We start from the raw sequence: 7,822 nt of genomic DNA, 5'->3' as shown, positions 1-7,822 counted from the left end.
AAAGAAAGAAAGAAACTGCTTCATAGTAAATGCTCACAACTCTATAGCAGGTTCTGTTCTTATCCCTGTTTATACTAAGGCGATTGAAATCAACAGAAGTGAAGCAGCTTGCCATAAGCACAGCACTAACTGCTGCTGGAACTGGGGCGGACCCAGGAGGCCTGGCTTCAGGACCCTGATGTTTAACCACAGAGCAGGAAAATCCAGCCAGGGCTGAAATGAGAAGGATAGAGCGAAGCAAGGAGGGGAAGACATGCTGGATCAGAAGGCAGCACAAGGCTGGGTCTGTGGAATGTCCCTGTGGCTCAGACACTAACACTGTATTCATCTCGACCAGCTGGGGCCAGAGGCAGAGGGAGGAGGACATGAGAAGACCCAGCTGGCTGGGCAGGCTGGGCCGGCTGGCGGGGAGGGGATGGGAAGCACGGAGGAACAAAGAAAGTGAAACTGTCGGTATCCTCAAAGAAGCCTGAGTTCCTGCCACGACCTATTCTTGGCTATGGAAGGACATAACAGATCCCCACATGGCATTCCACAAGGCTTCGGGTCATATATTGAGTGAGTACAGACACTCCCCAATTTACAATGGTCTGACATGATTTTTCTGCTTTCCCACGGTGTGAAATCGATCTCTGTTCGGTAGAAACCCTATTTCCAGTCTCCACTCTAACTGTTCTGTTTTTCACTTTCAGTATTGTGTTCAGTAAATTCCACAGGGTTTTCAGCACTTTATTATAAAAGAGGTTTGTTGGTGAAGGGGAGGAAGGCAGCAAATCACACTGCCACGTGTGTACGTATGCAACAATCTTGCATGTTCTTCACATGTACCCCAAAACCTAAAATGCAATTTTAAAAAATTAAAAAAAAAAAAGAGGTTTGTTTTTCATGATTTTGCACAACCGTAGGCTAATGTAAGTGTTCTGAGCATGTTTAAGGTAGACTAGACTCAGCTGTGATCTTCACTAGGTTAGGTGTATTCAATGTATTTTCTTTTCTTTTTTGTTTTTTTGAGCCAGGGTCCTGTTCCGTCACCCAGACTGGAGTACAGTGGTGCAATCTTGGCTCACTGCAGCCTCCAACTCCTGGGCTCAAGTGATCCTCCCACCTCAGGCTCCCAAGTAGATGGAATTGCAGGCTCACACCACCATGCCCAGCTAATTTTGCTTTAAAAGTTTTTTTGTGTATGTGGGGACGAGTTCTCATATGTTGCCCAGGCTGGTCTCACACATCTGTGCTCAGGCAGTACCCTCTTCTCCTCGGCCTCCCAAAGTGCTGGGATTACAGGCATGAGCCACCTCACCTGGCCTGAGTGCATTTTGGATTTACCATATATTCAATTTAGGATGGGTTCATGAGGATGCAACCCCATTGTAAGTTGGGGAGCACCTGTACACCTTTGAAATTCAAGTTTAAATTTTTCACATCCCTTGTTAACCTGTCTGTCTCAGTCAAGTTTGATATTTGTAGCTTCAATAAAGAAACTGACATGTAGGATAGATTCATTCACTCATTCGTTCATACATTCAGCAAATAGTTATTGAACACCTACCTGGGCAAATACCTATGAGAGAAAAAGCCACACATGCCTGCAAGAAAGCGGAGCCCTCAGGCCAAGTATAGTGGCTCATGGCTGTAATCCCAGCACTTTGGGAGGCCAACACTGGTGGATCACCTGAGGTCAGGACTTCAAGACCAGCCTGGCCAAGATGGTGAAACCCCGTCTCTACTAATAATACAAAAATTAGCCAGGTGTGGTGGTGCACACCTGTAATCCTAGCTACTCTGGAGGCTGAGGCAGGAGAATCACTTGAACCTGGAAGGCAGAGGTTGCAGTGACCTGAGATCGTGCCATTGTACTCTAGCCTGGGCAACAAGAGTGAAATTCCATATCAAAAAAAAAAAAAAGAAAAGAAAGCAGAGTCCACCACAAGAAGCACATCAGAGAAGAGCCCTTTAGTGGCATAGAAATTGTCACTGATATTCTGTCTAGAGCCCCTTCCTGTGATGTTTCCTTTCAGCTCATCACAAACACACTGACTCTGAGTTTCTGGCCTAAGGCCTGTCAGGGCTGGGGAAGGTGTGGGTGTTTTGTTGGGCAGGCATTGTTCTTCATATCTGGACACGTTCTCTCACGCCCTGAGGGCCAGCTACCATGAGCAGCAAGGCAGGAGAAAACGGAGGCAGGAGAGGGGGAAGGAACCCAGTGGTACAGGATAGGAGTCGGGTGGCTTGGTGGCTCTGCTGAGCTCCCAGACTTCATCTCCTGCCCTTCTGCCCAATCTCTGGTTGATGACAAGATTCTCTTTTTTTTTTCTTTTTTTTTGAGACAGAGTTTTACTCTTTTTGCCCAGTCTGGAGTGCAATGGCATGATCTCAGCTCACTGCAACTTCCACCTCCCAGGTTCAAGCGATTCTCCTGCCTCAGCCTCCCGAGTAGCTGGGACTACAGGCATGTGCCACCATACCCGGCTAATTTTTTGTAGAGGTGGGGTTTCTCCGTGTTAGTCAGGCTCTTCTCGAACTCTCAACCTCAGGTGATTCACCTGCCTCGGCTTCCCAAAGTGCTGGGATTACAGGCATGAGCCACCACTGCACCTGGCCAATGCCAAGATTCTCAAAGCATCAAATACCATTATGACTTGTTAGCATCATCGGCCATGTTCACACCCCATTCACTCACAGCTAGGAGGGAAACGTCCTGGGGGGATGTGGGCATGAAGGGAGTCAATGTGGTTGGTTCTTTTATTGCCTTCTTCCTGTGTTTTCTGGAGGAGCCTTGACACTGCTGGGAGGTGTGAGACCCCCCAGTCCCTGCTTCAGGGGAGACATTTGTTTCTTTTAAAAAAATTTTTTTTTTATTTTTTGGTAGCTGGTATGTAGCTAGGAGACATTCGTTTCTGTGACTACTTAAAACTAATGAGGGCTGACTCTGAACGATTTGTCCCGATGGCACAGAATTCAAACTTACAGCAGCATCCCTTGCTGACACTTATGGACCCCAGCCAGGCTCCATAAATACTCCTCCTTGAGCTTTAAAACACAGGAAATCATGCCTAATGTTCCGGCTACTCTGCCACCTCATCAGAGACCTATGAAAATTACTGCAGGTTAAGAATGATCCTGGCCAGCCCTTCCTAAACACGTGGCAATAGTGCCCTGTCCCTCCAAAGACCCTTGTGCTCAGATAACCCATCAAAATGCCCTATGGAACCTTTGGCGATTGTGGAAAAGGCAGAAAAGCAAATCGCCTGTGGCCTGTTGGAGTCCAGGAAGCCGTGGTTGTGTTAGAAACCGCCCAGAACGACACCGGAAGTAGGAGGCTATTGCCCAAGAGGAAGGAGCGCACACTCCAATCCTCTGACCTACAATATTTCTTTCAACCCCTGCTGCATACAGCAGCAATCCTCTTATTTTATTACGTGTGTGTGTGTGTGTGTGTGCACATTTGCAGGTGCAGGTTTGTGTGTGCGCGCGTGCACGTGTGTGCAGGTATGTGCGTGTGCATGTGTGCGTGGTTGTGTGCATGTGTGCAGGAGCAGCGTATGTGTGTGTGCATGTGTGTGCAGGTATGTGTCCACGTGTGTGCAGGTGCATGTGTGTTCACGTGTGCCTGTACATGTGTACGCACGCGGGTGTGCATGTATGTGTGTCCATATGTATGTACATGTGTGTGCGGGTGTGTCCACTGTGTGCATGTGTGTGCGGATGCATGTATGTCTGCTGTGTTTGTGTGGGTGTGGGTGTGTGCACATGTGCAGGTGCATTTGTGTGCATGTACATGTGTGAGTGGGTGTGTGTGTTTGTGGGTGTGTGTACACGTGTATGGGTGCGGGTGTGCATGTGTATGTGTGTGTCCATGTGCATGTATGTGCAGATGTGTATGCGTGTGCATCTCTGTGTGTGCACGTGCATGTGTGTGCATGTACACATGCATGGGTGCATGTGTGCAGGTGTGTGCAGGTGCATGTGTGTGCACATGTGCAGGTGTGTGTGCAGGTGTGTGTGCATGTCTGTGCATGTGTGTGTGTCCATGTGCATGTCTGTGCATGTGTGTGCATCTCTGTGTGTGCATGTGTGTGCGAGTATGTTTGCAGATGTGTGTGTACATGTGTGTGTGGTTGTGTGTGTGTGTGTGCACGTGCCCATGTGCATGTGTGTGGGTATATGTATGTGCACATGTGCAGGTGTGTGCGGGTACCTGCATGTTCATGTGTGTACATCTGCATGTGTGTGCATGTGCATGCTCGTGTGCTTTCCTCAACTCTGAGCACCTTGTTCAGAGCTCACCTCCAGCCCCTGACCCAGGCCCTGCCTGGAGCGAGCCTCCATGTGTGCTGCCTGCCTCCTGCCTCCCATGGCCTGTCCCGCTGTGTCATAACTCCAGGCTGCTTCCTCCTTCTCTCCGTTTGTTCTTCCATCTTTCCACATGGATGCTGCTGGAATTCCAAGGGAGGCATTGGAGGGCTCTGGTGCATTCGAGTGGTGGCTCAGATACACATAGGAGGCCTGTCGTGGCCGCTGAGCCCTATCTGCCTTGGGGTTTATCTTTGGTGTTTGCTTTCACTGCCCTTGGGCTTCACTGGCGGTGGCTTTCATGTCTGACTCTGCTGCAGGCTCTTTGAGGTCTCATCTTCCTTGCAGCGGGTCAGTGGCCATAGGGAGAGAGATGAGAAGAATGAGGAAGTGGGTGGAGGAGGGCAGGCTGCCTCTATTGGCTCTCTTTGTGTGTCGGGGGAGGTGTGATGACGGGACAGGAGCAGCTCCGTTTAGCCATTTGCTGACCCAGTCAGGCATCCATTTGCATCCCTCCCCACCCCAGCCCACCCCAAACTGCAGTTTCATGTCCCGACACTGAGTAGACACTGCTCTGAGCCCACCATGGCATGTGTGTCCATGCTCATGACCAGGGTTGGCCACTGCTACAATGAGGCTCAAGCTGCCCGACAGAGTGAGGAAGCCCAGAGCTTCATGACCCACCACGGTCAACTCTGCTGCACATCTAGGCACCAGGATCTGAGCTGGGGAGCTGAGCTCCAGAAAGCTCCATGATAGTCAATTTCATGTGTCAGCTTGGGCAAGTTCTAGTACCCAGGTTTTCAGTCAAAGATGAAGGTAGGTGTGTGGGAAGCCATCTATAGTCAGCTGACTTGAAGGAAAGAAGGGTACCCCTGAGGATGTGGTGGGCCTCATCCAATCAGTTGAAGGCCTTAAGAACAAAAACTGGTTGCTGGGTGTGGTGGCTGATGTGGGCGGATCGCCTGACGTCAGGGATTTGAGACCAGCCTGACCAACATGATGAAACCCCGTCTCTACTACTAAAAATACAAAGAAAAATAGCTGGACGTGGTGGCGGGTCCCTATAATTCCAGCTACTTGAGAGGCTGAGGCAGGAGAATCACTTGAACCTGGGAGGTGGAGGTCACAGTGAGCCAAGATCATGCCACTGCACTCTAGCCTGGGCGTCAGAGCAAGACTCTGCCTCAAAAAAACAAAAACAAAAAAAGAACTGAGGTCTTGGGAGAAGAAATTCAGCCTCAAGACTGCAGCATTAACTCCTGCCTGAGTTTCTGGCCTGCCAGCCTGTCCTACTGATTACAAACTTGCCAGTCCCAACAATCATGTGAGCCAATTCCTTAAATCTTTACATATAGTCGTGTCTTGGTTAACACAGGGATACATTCTGAGAAATGTGTCATTAGGCAATTTCGTTGTGCAAACATCATAGTATTACACAGCGCAAACATCATAGTGCGTATTACACAAACCTAGATGCTGAAGGCTCCTATCCACCTAGGCGCTCTGAGATAGCCTATTGCTTTGGGGCCAAGAAACTTGCACACTATGTTACTGTACTGAATACTGCAGGCAACTGCGAGGCAACGGTGAGTATTTGTGTAACAAAACATATACAGATATAGAAAAGGTACAGTAAAAGTATGATATGATAATCTAATGAAGGCTGGGCATGATGGCTCATGCCTGTAATCCCAGCACTTTGGGAGACTGAGGCAGGAAGATCTCTGAGGCCAGGAGTTTGAGACCAGCCTGGGCAACAGAGTGAGACCCCATTCTCTCTCTTTTTTTTTTTTTTTTTTTGAGACGGAGTTTCACTGTTGTTACCCAGGCTGGAGTGCAATGGCGCGATCTCGGCTCACCGCAACCTCCGCCTCCTGGGTTCAGGCAATTCTCCTGCCTCAGCCTCCTGAGTCGCTGGGATTACAGGCACGCGCCACCATGCCCAGCTAATTTTTTGTATTTTTAGTAGAGACGGGGTTTTACCATGTTGACCAGGATGGTCTCGATCTCTTGACCTTGTGATCCACCCGCCTCGGCCTCCCAAAGTGCTGGGATTACAGGCTTGAGCCACTGAGCCCGGCAGGAGACCCCATTCTCTACAAAAAAAAAATACAATAATTAGCCAGGCTGATTATCGATGCGTGCCTGTAGCCCTAACTCCTTAGGAGGCTGAGGCAGAAGGATCATTTGAGCCCAAGAGTTTGAGGCTGCAATGAACCAGGATTGTGCCAGTATACAACCTAGGCATAGAGGCAGATTCTGTCTCAAAAACAAAACAAAGCAAAATAATCTTATGAGACCACTGATGTATGTGTGATTTGTAGTTGACCGAAATGTTTATATAGCACACAACTGCATATATACACATATGAGATATATAAATACATAGATATTTTAAGATATATAAATATAAATATCCAGTTGTTTCTGTTTCTCTGAAGAACCCTGACTGATCCACCCCTGGTGCAACCACCTGTCCCCCAACAAAGGGCTGTACCCGGCTGGGACCGAGAGCTGACACCCTGTGGCCTTGGGTTTGACTGGCCCTAACCCCTTATCTCAGCACTGTTCTGACCCTTCTTAGTAGAAATGGGTTCCAGTGGACATCTCAGGCCAGAGGATTTTGGCTTTTACACGCCCAGCATGCCTTTCTGTAACCTTTGACCCAGGAGTCAGCAGTACAGACTAGGGATCAGCAAGCTATAGGTCCTGGACCCAATCCGGCCCACTGCCCTTTTGTGTAAATAAAGTTTTAATGGAACACAGCTGTGCTCACTCATTTGCATGCATCTGTTTCTGTGTGATTCATGGCTGCTTTCATGCCACAATGGCAGAACTGAGTAGTGGGCAGAGAGGGTATGACTTGCAAAGCCTATTGGAGGGAGACAGGCCTTCTTGGCTCATATCCTCGGAAACATCCCCCTTGGGAGCTCGTCCAGCCACCTGGGGTTATGTGGGGAAGACTGTGAGTTCTCAGATTTGGTGCAGCAGTTCTCAGACTTGAGTTTCAACTGTGCAGATTTCCAAGCCCACGCCTAGAATTCTGAGTCAGAGGCCCAGGTTGGGGGGCTCGGAAACCTGGGCTTGCTCTCCACAGGATTCTGATGCTGGGGGTCTGATGACCCATGGGAAACCCTGGGATTTGGGAAGCCTGGTTTTCCCTGTGCTGACTAGGCAGAGGGACCCCTGCAGAGATGGACACCAGGCCGTAGGGTGCCCCACCTCTGAGGTCAGCACAGCCCCAGGGGTGTCTGGGCCCCACCTTGGCTTTAGGATCAAGGCCTCGGGGAGACCTAACAGCCTGCCCGAGGAAGCCCTGGTCAGCAGAGCTGGGTGGCACTGGCTGGAACTGCCACCACAATAAGAGATGTTCTTCCTGGCGCCAAGCCAGGCCACCCCCTCACCAGTTCATGCCTTTTCCCAACCTCCGCCTCCTGGGTTCAAGGGATTCTCCTGGCCCAGCCTCCTGAGTAGCTGGGACTACAGACATGTGCCACCATGCCCTACTAATTTTTTTTTTTTTTTT

At 49.6% G+C, this 7,822-nt stretch overlaps 1 long non-coding RNA gene across 1 annotated transcript in view; it reads left to right on the top strand.

Annotated features, from left to right (window-relative positions):
* The first annotated feature begins 381 nt into the window (after nucleotides 1-381).
* Nucleotides 382-7,822, top strand: part of LOC108286419 — an 8,753-nt gene continuing 1,312 nt past the window's right edge. The window contains exon 1 of the long non-coding RNA XR_001817919.2: nucleotides 382-558. This is a non-coding gene — a long non-coding RNA (uncharacterized LOC108286419). The remainder of the gene's footprint in view (nucleotides 559-7,822) is intronic.

Source organism: Cebus imitator, unplaced genomic scaffold, assembly GCF_001604975.1.
Source record: "Cebus imitator isolate Cc_AM_T3 unplaced genomic scaffold, Cebus_imitator-1.0 Scaffold15, whole genome shotgun sequence".
In the NCBI taxonomy this organism is placed as follows: Eukaryota; Metazoa; Chordata; class Mammalia; order Primates; family Cebidae; genus Cebus; species Cebus imitator.
This window is presented reverse-complemented; position numbering and strand designations above follow the sequence as displayed.